The following is a 19,245-nucleotide window of genomic DNA, read 5'->3' on the forward strand; positions in this document are numbered from 1 at the left end:
AATAGCAGATATACAAGCTCGCAGTAGATATCTAGAAAACAAAATAATCAGTCAAGAAAAAGAAAAAGTTCTAAAAAAAACTATTTTTGCAAGTCTTTGAATATATCTTAAAAAGCAAACATTTATAACTCAAATATTTGCTTCTGGGTGGTCCCTGGAACAACATATTTTGAGATGGGGGTCCGCGGCCATATACATGTCATTATGGGGGTCCTTGACATGAAAAAGTTCGAGAACCACTGATTTAGAAGAAGGATTTAGGAGACATTTATAGGATCGGGACTTGCACATTAATGTTTACGATTTTACAAAAATAGCAGATCTACAAGCTCACAGCGTGGCACTCAGTGAGCTTGTATATCTGCTATTTTTTTATTTTGTTAAAGCATAACATAATGGTTAAATTGGTTCAAATCTAAAGTGACAGAGATTTGCGTCCAGGTCTAAATGGCTTTAAATGAAGAAACCCAAATTTACAATTAACATAAGATAAAGGACTATATTATACATTGGTACAAATACCGCCCCGCCTTTGATAGAAGAAATACAACAAAAAAGTGACAGCACAGCTCACTTAAAGCCCAGACCTGGGTGTTCTCAGCCATCATTGGAGTAAACAATGGTAAATAAATGTTTTTAACTTTGGACTTATTAGAAACAGTTAAGGTTGGGGATTGTCTAATAATGTACTGGGACATAGGAGGTCAGAACACATAACCCCAGTACTGGCCGCACTGCATTGGCTACCTGTTACTTTTAGAATAGATTTTAAGATTTTATTATTAAGTGAAAAGTTGTAATCCACTCTCACAATGTCAGGTATAAGAGTCTTTTTAATGAAATTAGCAGCAGCAGCAGCAGGCAAACAAAACGGATGCGTTTCGGCTAGGCCGTCATCAGTGTAACACATTTGTATTATTAACTTTTAGAGCTCTAAATGGCCTGGCACCTCAATATCTTTTGGGGGTTGTTGGAACCCCATGTGCCTGTCCGTCACCTGTGAGGTCCTCCGGCTTGCCACTATTAGAGGTTCCGAAGTCAAACAGGGTGATCAAAGGGGACAGGGCATTTGCCGTCAGGGCCCTGACATTATGGAACAGCCTTCCTGTGGACCTCAGGTTTTCTGGCTCCATAACCACTTTATTATTATTCTACACATTTTTACAATATTGGAGATTGTAACAATGTTTCATGCAACTACATCAACAATTAAACATAAACATGTTTAATTTCCATATATATGTTTGTAAAACTACAGGGAGCCATTAGGGAGGGCCCTAAAAGGCTGTGTGGCTCCTGAACAACAGGTTGCCCCTGACCCCTGACCTAAGGGTTCCAGGGGGTCATGGTCCAGCAGCAGCTGGGCCCAGAGCCACAGAGACATAATAGAACAGGGGTCTTCAACGTTTTCAGGTCAAGGACCCCTTAGTTGAGAAAGAGAGATGACGCAGGGACCCCCACAACCTTTTCATAGATTCCATAGAGATGCATTGTTTGACAGCACCATCGTCAGTGTATTTTGGATTCGTGTCAATTTGTGTTTTCAGATATTTAACCACTTGAACTGTCAATACTTAATAAACTTGACCTTTCACTCTGTACTTAGTCTGCTCTTTTTCTCCTACCGAACAATATGCAGAAAATTGCCGATCTACAAGCCACAATGCCTCGCACTGCGAGGCGGCGTGAGCTTGTCGATCTGCTATTTTTGGCTAAAGTTCCCAGAATATGGACACTAGGGTTCAACTCATTAATATAAACAATTTGAATTATCACTCAAAGATTTGGAGGACCCCCTGTAGTAACTCTGAGGACCCCTAGGGGTCCCGGACCCCCTGTTGAAGACCCCTGACATAGACATGTTTAAACAAATCGGATTCCAATCTGGATGTGGCACTGCAGATCTGATTCAGGCTGGATTTGACTACCAGTGTAAATGGGGCCAAAATGTATTCTCTGGGAGACTGGTCGCCAAATGTAAGGATTTTAGGACTGGTTTAATATGGTCATATTTTCTAGTTTTCGTCAGGACTCTAGCAGTAGCATTCTGAATCAGTTGTCGAAAGCTAGTAATGCAGTCTACTGTAAAACAAAAGCATAGTGTTTCTAGGTCTTGATTGGACATAATTCCCCTGATGCTTGCAATATGTTTCAGGTGATAGTAGGCAGATGAAATTACAGATTTGACTTTTTTTTTTTTTTAAATCTGAGTCTCCGTGGCGCTGCATTTCAGGATGAAACATTGAAACGTCACTACATTTGACAGCTTTGGTTTAGCTTTGGGGGTGTTGATGTTTTTGCAGTCATGGTTCAGGTGTTTATGAGTTGTTAACTGCTCCAACAAATAGTCTGGACTGGCTTCACAGGCCTGCCTTCACTGTAGGTGAACTGTAACTTAATCCTTTACCGGCCCATAACTTCATATTTCCATAACTTGTACTCATCATCACATTATATTTCATCATTACATTTCACCATAAATGTATTAATTTAATTAGCAGACTCTTTAACATATATGGTATAATTGCACTCTGAGCCTCACACAGCTGAAGGTTGTCCAGGGTTGTTGTCTGTACAGTTTACAGTTTACAGTTTAGGCATTTAGCAGACGCTTTTAATCCAAAGCGACTTACAATAAGCAGATACAAAACATCACAAGATAATATGTCAGTACATCAACAGCAATATAACAAGTGCAAATGGATATCTATCTAGAAAAAAAACACAATAAAATCAAAGTTCTAAAAAAACCTAAATACAAATGCTAACTATCTTCATGTATGGTCATTGATTTTCTGTAGTGCTAAGGGTTTAGGTGGAGTCTGAAGAGGTGGGTCTTCAGTCCACGGCGAAAGCTAGCGAGTGAGTCCGTTGTTCTAAGTGCGACAGGGAGTTTATTCCACAACTTGGGGGCCAGGAGGGCAAACTGTCTCTGTACACATTTTAAACATTTATTCATGTCCACATAAGGGAGAAACATAGAGGGACACAAATATTATTGGTGCAGCAAGAATCACAGAATCATGGAACATGTTTTCATGATACAATGGGCACGTCACTCAGCAGGGCCGGTTCAACGAGGGTGCTGAGGCCTACTTTGCACCCTCATTTTGGCCAGGGAGCACCCCCACCTCTCAGTAAATCCCGAAATTTACATTATAATACAGTAGATCAACATTGGCTGGCCACAACCGGTTTGGCACACACTCCCATTGGTATGCAAATTTAGCCTTTTGTTTTCACCTGGCCGATTTGAGTTGGGTATCCTTCACTTAAAGCATAGCACCCTCAGCCATTGTGGGCTGCTGCCGGCCCTGTCACTCAGTACTCTATGGGTATAAGTAACAGCGTCTCCGCCATATGTGGCTGCTGCCAATTATAGCAGAGACAGCACAATACTTTGCCAGCCTTTTTGCCTCCTTTATGGGCATCCCAAGTTGTTGAAACCCTCTTATAACCAGTCTGTGGGTGTGTCCTAGGCTGCCAAATATAAAAACAAATAGCCTGCACCTATAACCCAGCTCTGAGATGGTATTTAGGAGAGGTTGGTATTTAATGACCTTCGTCATAAAGGCTTCCTCTAAGCTAAGGTCAAAGGGGCGTGCCATCTCTCACACCCACACCCACCCCCCCCCCCCCCCCCCCACACACACACACACACACACACACACACACACACACACACACACACACACACACCCGCAGATAATGCTACAGTAAAGTCTTGCTGAAACAGGTGGATAAACCTTTGACAGTTCTGTGGTGTCTCTTTGTTTCATTGTCTGAAGACACCTATTATAAAGTGATGTGTCTTCTTTTGCTGTTGTTTTGTGTGTGTGTGTGTGTGTGTGTGTGTGTGTGTGTGTGTGTGTGTGTGTGTGTGTGTGTGTGTGTGTGTGTGTGTGTGTGTGTGTGTGTGTGTGTGTGTGTGTGCGGCTGTGCGCGCGCGCGTCGTTTGAGAGTTCTGTGGTGTCTCTGCTTTGTTTCATTGTCTGCAGCAACAGGTTCTCACCCCTATTGCGTCATACAACTGACGCGATCTTAAATACCGAATGCTTCTCACCATAGACGCGGACGGATTGCCTAATGTCTCAAGGGTTAGACGCATTGGGTGGTCTAAGAAGAAAGAAAAAAAAGTAGTTCCTGATGCGGGATTCGATACGCTCTGAAGGCTTCTTGGTTTACCAGCCACCCGTCGCTACCGTTCACGCCACTATAAACGACGGAGCGGCGCCGTCTCAGGCGGCGATGACCCCCGTGAGTCGCCACCGAGGCGAGCGATAGCGAGCCGAGTTGCCGCGACGAGCGGTGGGAACGCCGCATGAGCCGACTCAGCCGCGTTACCGAATTACGTGCCGTTATGGACAGAATAGTAAATCTTGACCAGGGGACTGCTTCCGCCTCCGAATGTGGCTCAAAGGGACTACGTTATCATTTCACGTTTTGTCAAAGATAAAAGCACAAAAAAAAAGGTACTTCCCAGTCACTCTCGTTAGCTCAGTCGGTAGAGCATAGAGATACAAATCCATAGACTGGGGTTCGATTCCCCGTAAACACATGTCGGCGCATGCGTACTAGGACTCTGTCTCGTCCAAAAACTCTCCGTCTCCGTCGCACCCTAGACGCAATAGTCACTCCCAAAGGAAAGAAAGACACGGCGTCGGGAGGGTGAAGCAAAGGGGGTGAGAATGGGTTGTCTGCAGACACCTATTCTGTAGTGATAGTGTCTTCTTTTGCTGTTGTTTTGTGTGTGTGTGTGTGTGTGTGTGTGTGTGTGTGTGTGTGTGTGTGTGTGTGTGTGTGTGTGTGTGTGTGTGTGTGTGTGCGTGCGTGCGTGCGTGCGTGCGTGCGTGCGCGCAGTGTTTTAGCTTATGCACAGTAGTACAGTGTTGATTTTGACAGGCAACTTTTGATGTTGTTATAGTCTTTTAAATAAAACTTCATTTAGTTTTTGTCATATTTTAGTCATCTGAGAAGTTTGAGTTTAGTCGAGTTTTGCGCAAGACCATCACACCACGCCATTAGTGTGGTGTGACCGTGTGGTGTGACCGATACCTAATACAGTATTTCTACGTTGCAGTATGATTTGACATGAGTAAAAAACAGGAGTTCTTTTTCCACCACTATATAGTCTATAATCTATACTCAGTTAACTTGGCATGGCACTGTACTATGCCACGTCTTCACCTCTATGATAAATAACTCTCTCTAACTCTAACCCTCTTTTCTTTTTTTTAAAGATTTGTTTTTGGGCTTTTATGCCTTTATTGATAGAACAGTAGACTGACAAGAATTGGGGAGAGAGACGGGGAGTGACACGCAGCAAAGGTCGTCGGGATCAGGAGTCGAACCCCCGACATGCTGTCAGGCATCAATCAGTGCCTAAGTGGTATGTGCCTGGACCCAGGGGCTTGCAGAGAATGTTAGAGTGGCAGGGGCAGACATTTCTGAAAGGGCCTTTTGGTGAAAAGATTGAAAATAGCCGACCTCCACGCTCACAACGCGTCACAGCGCGACGCGTTGTGAGCTTGGAGGGTGGCTATTTTCGGTGCTTGATACCACATTGAACTAAGCATAATCAAGTCAATACTGCATGGAGATGTGGTTTACAGCCTTTGTACACAGAGGGGGCAATTCCTTTAACATACAATCCATGGCATGGAAAGAGGGCGTTTGCATTTCTTTCACCATAGTAAAAACAGTCATGGTCTGGAGAGGGCACTTTTTACAGATGGATGAAAGAGTAGGGGCTCAAGCCTCCTTTGATTTCTATGTGTGCACGTGCCTGCTTGCCAGGACCGCTAGGCCAGTAGGACCCTCTCTAATCCTTTTCTGCAAATGTTCTCACCAGAATACAGATGCTCGGGCTCGAGTGGCAAAAGAAAATACTGAAATGAGAAACAGAGGAGATGAAACAATGACATGAATCACGATGATCTCTCTCTCCCTCTATCTTTCTCTCTCTCTCTCTCCCCCCCCCCCCCCCCTCTCTCTCTCTCCCTTTCTCTCTCTCTCTCTCTCCATCCAGTGCTGTGAAGGGGCTGTAATTATGAACGCTGCTAGATTAATCGAATAAATCACATTACGGCGCCCTGAATAGTTTGAGACGCAAAGGTCACGTCACAGCTCTGAACGTCCCCCCCCCCCCCTTTCCCCCATGTATCAAATTACCATGTGCGTAAAAAACAGATTTTATGCATGCTGATTGGGTGTCCAGCGCGGGGTGTGAGGAAAGGGTTGTTGGCTGATGGGAGATTGAGGGAACGACAGACACACAGACATGGAGAGACAGCATGCAAGGAGGGGCAGAAGGATTGATGAATAGATACAAGAAGTGATGTAGGGATGAACGATGGAGAGAGAGAGAGAGAGAGAGAGAGAGAGAGAGAGAGAGAGAGAGAGAGAGAGAGAGAGAGAGAGGAGGGGGGGGGGCAGATCAACCTTTGCTGTCAGAAGCATATCTTTGTCAATTTATCAGGATGTCTGCCTTTCTGGTGAGACAAGCCAAATCTGCAGCAGCAGCTGTCTGATGGAGAACGACAGAGAGAGAGAGAGAGAGAGAGAGAGAGAGAGAGAGAGAGAGAGAGAGAGAGAGAGAGAGAGAGAGAGAGAGACAGAGAGACAGAGACAGAGACAGAGACAGAGACAGACAGAAAAGAGAGAAGATGACAGACAGATCACAGACAGATAAATCAAACATACTGTATATACTTCTTCTGACGTCTGGGAAAATGTTAGCACCCGGCCTCATTCTGCCAGCAGGTCCTATACACGTTGCCATTCCACCATGAAAAGAACACAAACTCAGAACAAACTCAGCACAATTCCAGCCGGGGGAAATCTCGCTCTTTCGACGAGTCATTCTTTCGACTATGAGCATCGGCAGGTCAGCTACTCACCCGCGTCATGGTTACTGAGGTTAGGGTCAGGGTTTGGTTTAGGTTTAGGCATAAAGGATAACATTCACCCATGTCGGCAGGTTAGCTTTTCACCAGGTTAACATTCACCTGTGTCGAAAGAATGAACCGTCGAACAGATATGTTGCAATATCGACACACTCCCTCCAGCCGAACCTGAGCCCGGGCCTGTTGGTGAGGCCAGTGAACGACGATGATAGCCATGGAACCTAACAGTGATGGAAGAAGTACTGTACTCACATGTTTTACTTAAGTAAAAGTATCAATACTTCAATGTAGATGACTGTACTCCGTTACAAGAAGTCAGAAGGTACTTGAGTAAAAGTACAAAAGTATTGGCATCAAAATATACTAAAAGTACTCGTTGTGCAGAAGGTCCCATTTCACAGGTTCAAAATGTATAAAGAAATCTTTAGAAAATAGCTAATCGTCACAATGTGTTGCATCGCAACGCATTGTGAGCTTGTAGATTGTCTATTTTCAAATGTAAATTTGAATAGGGCTGAAGTGGTTAATGTATGTTTTGTAATGATAACCAAAGTCTACACAGTAACTAGTAACCAAACCTTCAATACTTGAGATGTAGTGGAGTAGGCTACAGAAAACTGGAAATGCTATCAGTGAAGTAATGAATATACCTCAAAATTTTATTTAACCCATTTAGGCCTAACCTATAGTTAGGCCTAAATCAGAATTTAGCCTACAAAAACAAATATGTTGCAACATACTGTACATGTACTATAAGCCCCTCCCATACACTCAAATGTGTACCCGGCCTGAATCTATTGATAACTCACGCCATGGAGACTTGAGTTCAATAATATGTTTTTTCAACTTTTTTGTTTTGGTTGCATTCCTAAAAAAAAAAAAAAAAAAAAAGAATATATATATATATATATATATATATATATATATATATATATATATATATATTTATTATTGAACTCAAGTCTCCATGGCATGAGTAATCAATAGAAAAAAAGCCATTTTGGGGGTCAACTACTCCTTTAAGTACAGTACTTGAGTAAATGTACTTAAGTTACCATGTTGACTTTGTGCCCGTGCAGAAAAGACACAGCGAGGTGGACAGATGTGCGGATATAGACACGACACGAGCAGACAAAATGAGAAAGAGACACGTACGTAAGCGAGAGGCGCGTAAGCCAGCAGATAGCATGGAGGAAAAACCAATTACCCTCTCCGATGAACTACAGTAGCACGCCTGGGAAATCAATCCATGTGTGCCTGAGCATGTTGTTACATACTTCAGTTTGTTTGTTGTTCCATCCGCCAGATATTTGGCAGTTGGTTTCATTAATACCTTGTTCCTAATTGCCCACCACTAGATTGTATACCCCACGCTGATGTTGGACAATTTCCCAGCCGTGCTAAAAGGCAATATACCTGGTCTCATATTGTGTGTGTGTGTGTGTGTGTGTGTGCGTGTGTGTGTGACTTTATCATCCACAGCAACCCAGGATTACATTGTTCATTTTTAGAACTTCATGTCATATTATGCTACGTAAATATGTGAAGCTTTGACTCTAAGATCAAATGTGTTACGAGGAAGACTTTAGAGAGAATATCCCTGTCCATTAGGATAGAACATTTTTACTTGCCGATTAACCACTCGCAACCCCAGCATCCTTATATTCCGGGGAGGAACATTTGCCAAAAAATAGCCGATCTACAAGCTCACAACGTGTCACAAAGTGTCACAAGTGTTGACAGCAGCTGTTAACCTTAACAGCTGACGAATGGTTACTCCTACCCTGTGTCAGCATGCCATATATGGAAGACTTCTGTAACTACTACCTTTATCTTTAGAATATATCCTTATATGACTATTTAGAATAGCATCTCTGTTAGAGTGAACCAGAGCCTTGTATAGAAGGTTCTACCATTGCGGGTCAGAAACAGTACCGGTCACGTGGTTCATGTGCACCGGAAATGTCACTTTTTCCCCATAGATTCCAATGCATTCCGTAAACGTCCAGTTCAGCGCTTTGTCACTCTTCGCCAATAGATGAGTATGTAGAAGGCCTGGCCCCAAGAAGTGAATGAAAGATGACGTAACTCTCAAATAGAGGGCTCTGGAGTGTGAACTATAAGAACTGTCTGAGAATGGGGCTGCATTGGGAGGCTTGTGTCGTGCCCCGACGGGGCTGCCAGGGACAGGCCAGGCGGACTGCTCCTTATGGTCTGTATGCTGTTGCTCTGATGAACCTTCAATAAATGATCAACACTTCCCCCTGACTGGATATTAACGTTTTCCATTATAACATATTGTTGTTATCAGGTGGAAACCTTGTACCACGAGGCGTTGTGTGCTTGTAGATCAGCTGTTTTCACTACTTTTGTGCGATGGCCTTGTGTGATTTAACCCTAACCCTTTACTTAGTGAAAAAAAATGTACAAATTTGAAACTTGGAGATACGAGGTTTCTACCCGACAGTGACGATATGAAGAGAAAGAATGGGGAAACAAAACACTGCCTCTTTGATAAGGTCATGATTGATGATCACGTGCGCATAGCAAGAGTCGGATCTGTCGTGGCCATCTTTCTCTGTATCGAAGATGCACTGACAATGCTGGCAGCGATAAAAGCCACGTGTTTCTTTTCAAAGGGAACCCATTTTTTTCATTGGCTTAGAAAAAGGGGTGTCAAGCGCGTAGGAAGGGCTCTAATCCAGACCACACATTTATTTTGGGAAGAAAACCAAATGATTGTCCCTTTTCTGCCAATGTAGTTGTCATGCCAATTCCCAAATCCCCCCACACATTTATGTGCATGTCTTGTTACTCCCAGCTGGCCCACCTGCCAGTGAGAAGCCGGAGAATGCAGGGGCGTCACAAGGGTGGGAAAAGTGGGACTGAGTTAGTAGGGCCCAAGGTGGAGGGGCCTTAATTATTTTATACTTTAGCTATTGGTTTAAAAAACTTGCACTTGCACTCAATGTCGTGCTGTGAGCTTGTATATCTGCTATTTTTCAATAGTTAAAGCACAAAATAATGCGTAATAATGCGTTCCCAGTCTAAATGGGTTAAACCCCCTCCCCCTATGAAGAACATTCATGGGGGGCCCACAGTGAATCTTTGCACCCAGGGCCCAGAATTTGGTGCGACACCCGACACCCCTGCTGTGCAGTCTTGTTACTGCTAGTCCCAGCTGGCCCACCTGCCAATGAGAAGCCCCCACCGGGAGGATGTAGCACCTCCACCCAACTCATAACATTACTATACCAAACACTTTAAAGAAAGTCATTTTTTGCTCTAGGCAATCATCATAAGAAACCAAATGTGTGAAGTGAAACATTTTGTAGTCACAGCAGAGAGAGCCATGAGAGCGAGATGAAACATTAGGAAGTAACGACCGTGAAGTCGCATTAAGGAAAGAACAGCAAATGAAGTCACATTTTACCCAGTCTGGCTAGTGACCTAAAATGATTTTGACACACCTGCTCGTTATATCAGGATTTAACGAGTAGCTAGCTCGGAGGGGGCATAGGGAAGTATATTGGAATAAAATAACCCAGCAAGCACGGTCAGGACCTGGACTAATCAGTGACGTCTCGATTGGGGCCAGATCAAGTCAAACCATGACTAGTCAGATCTGGCCTAGATATCACCTGATTTCAACCAACATAAATCCTGCCCACGAAAACGGACGTCCTGGATTAATCAGAGAGGGTCCGTTCGAGGCCAGATAAATATCATAACTAGTCGGATATGTCCCAGAATATAACCTTACATGCTCATATTTCAACTAACATTACAAACAATAACAATAATCCTATAGTCCTGGTAATGACGTCAAGATCATCCCCATATGGGCTGTGATCTGGCCTAGTTCTGAACGTCACCGAAGTCACCAGAGGACGTTATCATAATGTCATCATGACGTAATTTGGCTTGCAGGGAAGCAATTGTCTAATACAGTGGTTCTCAACCATTTCAGGCCACAACCCCCAAAATAATCATATTTTAACAAGGGACCCCCCACCCTGACGAACACTAAAACGTGTGGCATTACATTTTGTATAACACGGTTGGTTCTATTGTAACTAGACCAGGTCAACCTGGTTGTGCCAGACCCCCTGTCTGTCATCATCATTTATGACATCATGCCTTTTGTAGGCATGTCATCATCATGTCATCATCATATATACCCTTTATATAGAAAACCCGGACAGACCGACATTTGCTTATGTAGGCCTACCCATTTCATGGGTCTGGCAAAAATAGCAGATCTACATGCTCACAATGCCAACCCCGAAAATGTCTGCCTCTGATATTTGACAATTCGGCCAATGTTTAATTTGTCCTTTTAGAGGTATCAAAAAGTCCTTAAATTGTCACTTTAGAAATGTGCTGATACCCTCTATATACTTGACCTTTATGTTGGTTTGTTTACTGTTGAGTGAGAAAACAATAATGTTGCACATTAAGTTCAGCATCTGGGAACCCCCCTAAATAATTTGGGGACTCCCCCGTGGGCCCACAGGTTGAGAACCACTGGTCTAATTTGGAGTAAGAGGGGAAGTACTCAAATACACTAAAATAAAACATATATTCTAGAGTTTGACTGAAGCCCAAATCCTCAATAAAGTACTGTAGTAAAGGAAGTTTGTTTTGAGAACAGCAGTGAGCCGTCTTTACTAAATAACACGCTGAAATCATGACAGGTTGCCCTTCAATCGCTTGGAATAATACATATACGCACACCCATATGTATCCAGAGCCAAATGCTGTTTACCTCCCTCCTCCACCCCATCTCCCAAGTCCGAAGTTTCCTCACTCCTCAGATCGCTTCCCATTCTCCTTCGGTCCGCTTCTCCCCTGCTATCTATTTTCTATCTCCTCTTCTCACTCTACTCAGTGGTGTACATTTACTTAAGTACAGTTTTGAGGTTTTTGCACTTTACTTGAGTATTTCCAGTTTTCAGTACTTTTACTTCTACTCCACTACATCTCGGATCCAAATTTTGTATTTTTACTTCACTAAATTTATTTGAAAACTTTAGTTATTAGTTACTTTGCAGATAAAAATGGTTATATTATAAAACATACATGAACCACTTTAGCCATATTTTATACCTTGGCTATTTGAAAATAGACAATCTACAAGCTCACAACGCGTCACGATGTGACGCGTTGTGAGCTTGTAGATCTGCTTTTTTTTTATATACTTTACTTTTGGTACTTTAAGTACATTTTGAAGCCAATATTGTTGTACTTTTACTCAAGTACATTTTGAATTCTGGACTTTTACTTGTAACGGAGTATTTCTACATTGCAGTAATGATTATTTTACTCAAGTAAGACATGTTTGTACTTTTTCCACCTCTGACTTTCATCAACATCAATATATCATAATCATCATCATCATCAACTCTCTCTCTCTCCCTCCCTCCCTCCCTCTCTCTCTCTCTCTCTCTCTCTCTCTCTCTCGCTCCTCTCCTCATCTCATCTAATCTCATCCACCCTCCACCATCCATCTTTCAGTGAGGACAGCTCTTGAATTTGAATTTAAAATATGCTTAATGAATAGCAATACGTTTAATTTGGTGATGAATGGATCTGCTTTTTAGGTACTCTGAGGGAGCACACTACATCTCCCCTACCACAATAGGAGGGTCATAGAAGGGCAAGAGACAACACAGCAAACAAACAAATACCAAACATCCCCATTTAAAAAGGGCACTCCATTAGTGAAGAGGGTTGTTGATATGCAGTGAATACACCACATGTAAATATAGGTTACAGGTCTCATGACGTGCTGTTTTTTAGCGGTGCTCGTGGAAGGAACTAAGCTCCAACATCTGGCTTTGTCTGGGCTCTGAAGCGTGGCCTACATCTGGCCTACAACTTGGCACAAAGCGCTCAAAGTTTGTTGAATGCCCAGGGTCACATTGGCCAAGATTCACAGGATGTTTCATCATTTCTTTCTCCCTCACATCTTTTTCACACCTTGCTCTGTAACATAATGTATTTTCCTGTACATTGTCATAGCAGAAGTGTAGCCTGTAGTAGTGAACTGTAAGGATAAGAGAGAGATACAAGAGTATCAAGGGATACTTGTAACTCCTACTATACACCAGTAAGACTCAGACCTATCTCCTCTCTCTGTAGCATGAGACGTTTTATGTAAAAGTACATCCCAGCGATGATCCCTGGACATGAAACTAGTATGTTGCACAGTACTAGTCTTATCACCAATCCACCCCTTGATGCTGAGCGCAGAGCAGGGAGAGATTGAATCCCATTCTTTGGTATGATCCGGCAGATGAATTTAACCATGACCTCCCACAGTAATCAGTAATCACGAGGCCACTGAACTGGTGGGGGTACCAAAGACAAATATTTAGGGTGTACCGGTATCACGTAAGGAATGACAGCCACATTCTGTTCGTTCAGGCACTTCTCATTATTGTGACCGTAGGTCGCATGTTTAGTATGAAAACCTGCAGATCATGTCTGTCCGCCTGTCCGTTCATCCGTCCGTCCGTCACACGCCTCATTATAGCTAATGTCACATGTCTGCGTAACATGAGGCGTGACGCCTCATGTCATGCCTCAGCGTGACATGAGGCGATCTGATGTCCTCAAGAGAACAGATCCCTGATGTCATCAATATTAACCCCATATCTGGGAATAACCATATATGGACATTGTGTCAGTCTCATGTGGTATATGACGTCAGCCATCTATGATGTCAGACGTCAGTCATCTCCATATTTGGGAAAATATGTCCACATTTTTACCACATTTTGTCCAACCAACCAGGTCTGTGCATTTTTTTGGTCAAAGTTGATCCCATGCCAAAGCACCAGTGCTCACCCAGCAGTCTGCTGTCACCCAGGCGGATGCGTGCACGCGCCCATGCATGCTCCCATGTGATTGATTGAAGACTTTATCAGAAGTTTGCATAGGAAAAGGTACAGTTTCATGACGGTACAGTTCACTGGTACAAGGTCTACTAAAAGGAGATCCTAGAAAAGACTAAGCTTATTTCCACAGGAAACCATTGAAGTATCTCATATAACATTGAATGACAGACGGATCCCATGTGCGTGACCTCATCCTTTAGGGCGAGGCCGCTTCTCGCGCTTAGGGTGTCTTACTAGTATTATTAAAGCAGGCAGCATGACAAAGCAACAACGGGCACGTTTCGGCTACAAAGCCTCCCTCAGCAAATAATAAAAGGTTCAAGGTTCAAGTTATTATACTGTAGTCTTTATTGTTACAAACTTATAGTGTTCGTTGCTGTCACTGAGGAGTTTCTACAGCTGGTGCGGAGGTAAGTCTGGTATAGCCTGAAAATAGGCAATGCTGTTGTTATCAAAACGGATAATGTTATTCGTGCCAATGGACTCACCACCTGCAATTTGATGCTCTTTTCTCTGAGACTATTTCAAAGGTCCAACCCTGCCACGTTCCACCTTGAAGTCTGGCTGAGCAGGGTGGCAGTGTTCAAACGTTTCTTTCAATTACTGTAGCGTTTCAAAATTGGATACGGTTTCCAAGGACATAATAGTGGCATTTATCTTCTCTTCATGAATTCATTGGTATGACTGTGAATTTGGAAACATATGGGACGCTATTATGCTGATGTGTCTTCCGCTTATTCTTTGTGCAAAATCAATGGTGCTATTGAGTGCCAAACCTCAATTGAACAAAACGCTCTGTATGTTTATAGACCACCAGTCATCCAATTATAACCACATCAATCACTAAAAACCTCCACACTAAATCTCTGTTGAAGATATATAAGTCAATCTATAAGCTCCCACCACATCACAAGTGTTCGCCGAACTTTCCCCTACTATGAAACATCATAGAACTATTCACCAGGTGTTTTCAAACTTTTTTGCCTCAGGGCACCCCTGAAGTACACTGTTAATTTTTGAGCGGTGGTCACAACGCTCCTATACGTGGCCGTGTGTGTGGGTCTGTCTGTCTGTCTGTCTGTCTGTCTGTCTGTCTGTCTGTCTGTATGCGTGTCTGTCTGTATGTTGTATGTAGCCTGTATGTAGTACCTTTTGTGACCACACATGTTAAGGGAGGGGCGCTGTTGTTCAGGCCAGGCCAGGCCAGACACCCACCCACCCACACACACACACACACACACACACACACACACACACACACACACACACACACACACACACACACACACACACACACACACACACACACACACACACACACACACACACAATATATATATATTTGTTTTGCTGTTGCGCAGCCTCCACGACCACCGCTCAGTTCACACGGGTGTGATTTTTAGACTCTAGGCTACTCTATGTAAATATGCACATCTTTCCACCTGAGATACGATATGTCACAGAGAAATATCTGTTTACAGAACTGAAAATAACTTTATACTTAACCACTTGAACCCCAGCATCCCTATTCTGGGGTGAAGGTTAACCAAAAACAGCCGATCGACAAGCTCACAGCGCGCCAAGTTCTGGCGCGTTGTGATGTGTTGTGCCGTGTTGTGACGTGTTGTGAGCTTGGGTGCCGCGGCACCCACTTTGGGAAACCCTGGCCTACAGGCACACACACACACACACACACACACACACACACACACACACACACACACACACACACACACACACACACACACACACACACACACACACACACACACACACACACATAAAACACACATTCACCACATATTATGTGGTGATCGAATACTATGGCAGGATTTGTGCCTTTCAGCATTGGGAGCAAAAGCCTTTGCCTGGCTGTACTTTCACTGCTGTTATGATCACTGGGAAGTCTGAGCCTGAAGCACACTTAAAAATGTGCTTCACACTCTGAAGATGCTAGTTTTAACATTTGCGGAAAATGTACCCTACTATGCATATTACCTAAATATGTGCATGAAGCTCCGGAGCACAGAGGTACTATTTGCTTGGCAGCACACTTAGGGCTGCAGTTCACTCTTCACGGGCGCTTTGAGATTAAAGGCTCTTTTCCACCGGCAGCGATAACGATGACGATAACGATTTAAAAAAGTGGGTTTTCAATTGAAGTGGATCGGCAGCATCCACCCAACACCGATAAAGACAACGATAGCCGACAACTACATCGTTAGGATCAACAACGATGTGGTTAAGATCACAGTGATATGGAAATGGGTCTCTGACAAACAACTGGAGGTGCGCTCTGCGCGAGCGACTGTTAATTGGCGCCTCTTCACATTGATGTCCGATAACTTTATCGGACATCAATGTGAAGGCATAATTATCGCTGTGATATTTTATGGCTATCGTCATCGTTATCGCTGCCGGTGGAAAAGGGCCTTAACACAGTTTTCTTTTTGTCTTATTTGTGCAGGTTTAGCAGCCACAGAAGCTGCGTAAATTCTACAGTGAATTTGCCCCTGAGGATTTCTGTGTATATATTTTCCTTCCCTCTGCTTTCGCAAATTCTATCTTACACCCCTTTCTCCCTCTGCCCCTCGTCCCCCTATTACCTCTCTCTCATCATCAGGGACGTGCAGAGAATGTTAGAGAGGCAGGGGTTGAAATTTCTAAAAGGGCATTTTGGTGAAAATATCGAAAATAGCAGCTCACGCATTGTGAGCTTGGAGGTCGGCTATTTTCGGTGCTTGTTTTCAACAGAGAGGGCAATTCTTTCAACATAAGATGCTGCATTCAAGTTTAGGAGTGTTTAGACAAGGCAATTCTCTTTTATGCCGCCTTTGGGTGCATGGAAAGAGGGCATTTGCATTTCTTTCGCCATTTGCATTTCTTTCGCCATTTGCATTTCTTTCGCCATAGTAAAAACTGCATTTATGATCTGGTAAGGGCACTATTTACAGACGGATAAAAGGACAGGGGCTCAAGACCCCTTTGATGTCCATGTGTGCACGTGCCTGCTCTCTCTCATCATCACAGTTTTTGTGCACTTTCGCTCAAGTTTCACTCTCTCTTGTTCCTGTCTCTCTCCTGTCTCCTGCAGATTAATTATAGTTTAATACATGCACATGTCTCCTCCCAAAGAGCTCCCCTCTATCCGCCTTGACTTAAGAATTGGAGCCACTCTATTCGCAGCACGGGGCAGCCCACACCGACGTGGTTGCTGCCTCCAAGGACGCATAACTGAATTCTAAATCTCAGGTTGGCTCCATGTGGGAGCTGATGTTACCAAAAGTAAATCGGTATTGTACATTTCTGAAAACCACAGAAACCAAAATTATGTTGATAATAATAATGTTTATTGTTCCCGAAAGGGATATTTGCCTGTTTGAAAACAACAAAAACAACACTTAAGCTTATAACACAAAACAACATATCACAAAGACAAATCACGAGGTCACCACTGTACACAGAAAACCATCCTATCAACGGGGCATGCAGTTTGTTTAGTGCCGCAATGGCTGAGGGGACAAAACGTGTCATGACGCTGCATGTTGTGATGTTGTAGATCGGCTATTTTCAAATGGCCAAAATGTTAATGATTAGGGTTGAAGTGGTTAATGTTTGTAGATTAAACAAAGTAACTAGTAACTAAAGTTTTCAAATAATAATTGTTGTGGATTAAAAGTACAATGGATCCGAGATGCAGAAGATAAAATTGGTACAAATATCTCAAAATGTAAATGTAATTAGTTACTTTAGACCACTGTGGTCACACTCTGCTGCCCCCACCCCCACACATAAAGATGGAATGTATCACCTGTCCTGCTCAATGGCATTCACAGTGTCCTTATAGTCTGGCTAACTGCCTGGCAGTGCACTGACCCAAAGCACAGCGGGACACTTTGCCCTCTCTACTCTGTGGAACTAATGATGGAAGGTAGACTCTGATGGTCCATCCATTTCCCCCGCTGGCGACACAGAGAGCTGGCCAGCTCAGACCTCCCTCTCTCCCCAGCTATAGGGCTGGGACAATAACCCCATTACCAGTGGTGTAAAGTAACTAAGTGCATTTACTTAAGTACTGTACTTAAAGGGGCACTCCACCACTTTTCAACCTATGTTCATATAATTGGTCCTCACTCAAAAATAGCTTTTTTTTTTTTTTCAGAGGAGGGCTGTGGGCAGGTCAGAAACCCATCGTCTTGTGACATCATCGATTGCCAATCCAGCTTATAGAAACTGGAGGCTTTCTATTCCTGAAAAGTTGCAATTTTAAAGTGGAAGCCATTGTTCTCGCGATAATAAAAATCAAAATATTTTTTTCAAATATATTATTGATTACATTTTTTTGGGGGAAAAATGATGATGTCACAAGACGATGGATTCTGAACTTCCCACAGCTCTCCTAGGAGACTTGGACTGAGTAGAAAAAAATTGAGATATTTTATCATGAACATTAGTGAGGACCTATTATATGAAGACAGGTTGAAAAGTGGTGAACTACTCCTTTAAGTACAATTTTGAGCGTTAGGGTTAGTACTGTACTGTACTTTACTAGAGTACTGTACTTTACTAGAGTATTTCCAATTTCCAATACTTCTACTCATCTCGTATATTGTACTTTTACTCCACTACAATTATTTGAGAACTTTAGTTAGTTAGGTTGAATATTATCACAAAAAAAGGCATTATTTCATAGTTAATCAGTATTCTGAAGAAAACCAGTAGACTGGAATTCACTATTTGGGTTGTATGATCAAATTACAAACTTATAATCTGTAATAACTAAATCTAACATTTGCCATGGACAAGGACAACTCTTTCCACAGACATAGTTGTCTGTGTCCAGCTCCCGGGACACGCTGGGAACACTACATCTTCCAGGAGGCCTGGGTTCACCTTGGGATGCCCTCAGGTATTTTGGGAGATGTAGTTATCCTCTACCCACCGGATACCACCGGGTCTGACCCAGGGCCAGCGCAGTTAACCTGACCATGCAAAGTGAAAGGGAACGTATTGGAAAGTATGGTGGTTTGGTCCAAGTAGTTGTACTGGGACCAAACCATATATATATTTATTTTTTTACTTTTCATACTTTAAGTACAACTTTCTGCTAATACTCATGTAGCCTACTTTTACTTTGGCATTGAACACACTTAGAGTAAAGGATCTGAGTACTTCTCCCACCTCTGGCTATTGAGCAGTAGCTGTTTGGTCAAAGCTGGAAGAAGTCACAGTGGGGTACAATAGGACAGTTGTAGTGAAAAACTCAAGACAGAACATTCACAGCAGAGAAACGCATATCAGTCATGATTTGGTGAATTCATTAATTCAGACTGGTGAATTCATTAATTCAGACTGGTGAATTCATTAATTCAGACTGGTGAATTCATTAATTCACCTGTCTGGAATCCACTCATCCTTCCTTCCTTCCAGAGGCGGCT

Source organism: Nannobrachium achirus, assembly GCF_963921795.1.
Source record: "Nannobrachium achirus genome assembly, chromosome: 8".
Lineage (NCBI taxonomy): Eukaryota > Metazoa > Chordata > Actinopteri > Myctophiformes > Myctophidae > Nannobrachium > Nannobrachium achirus.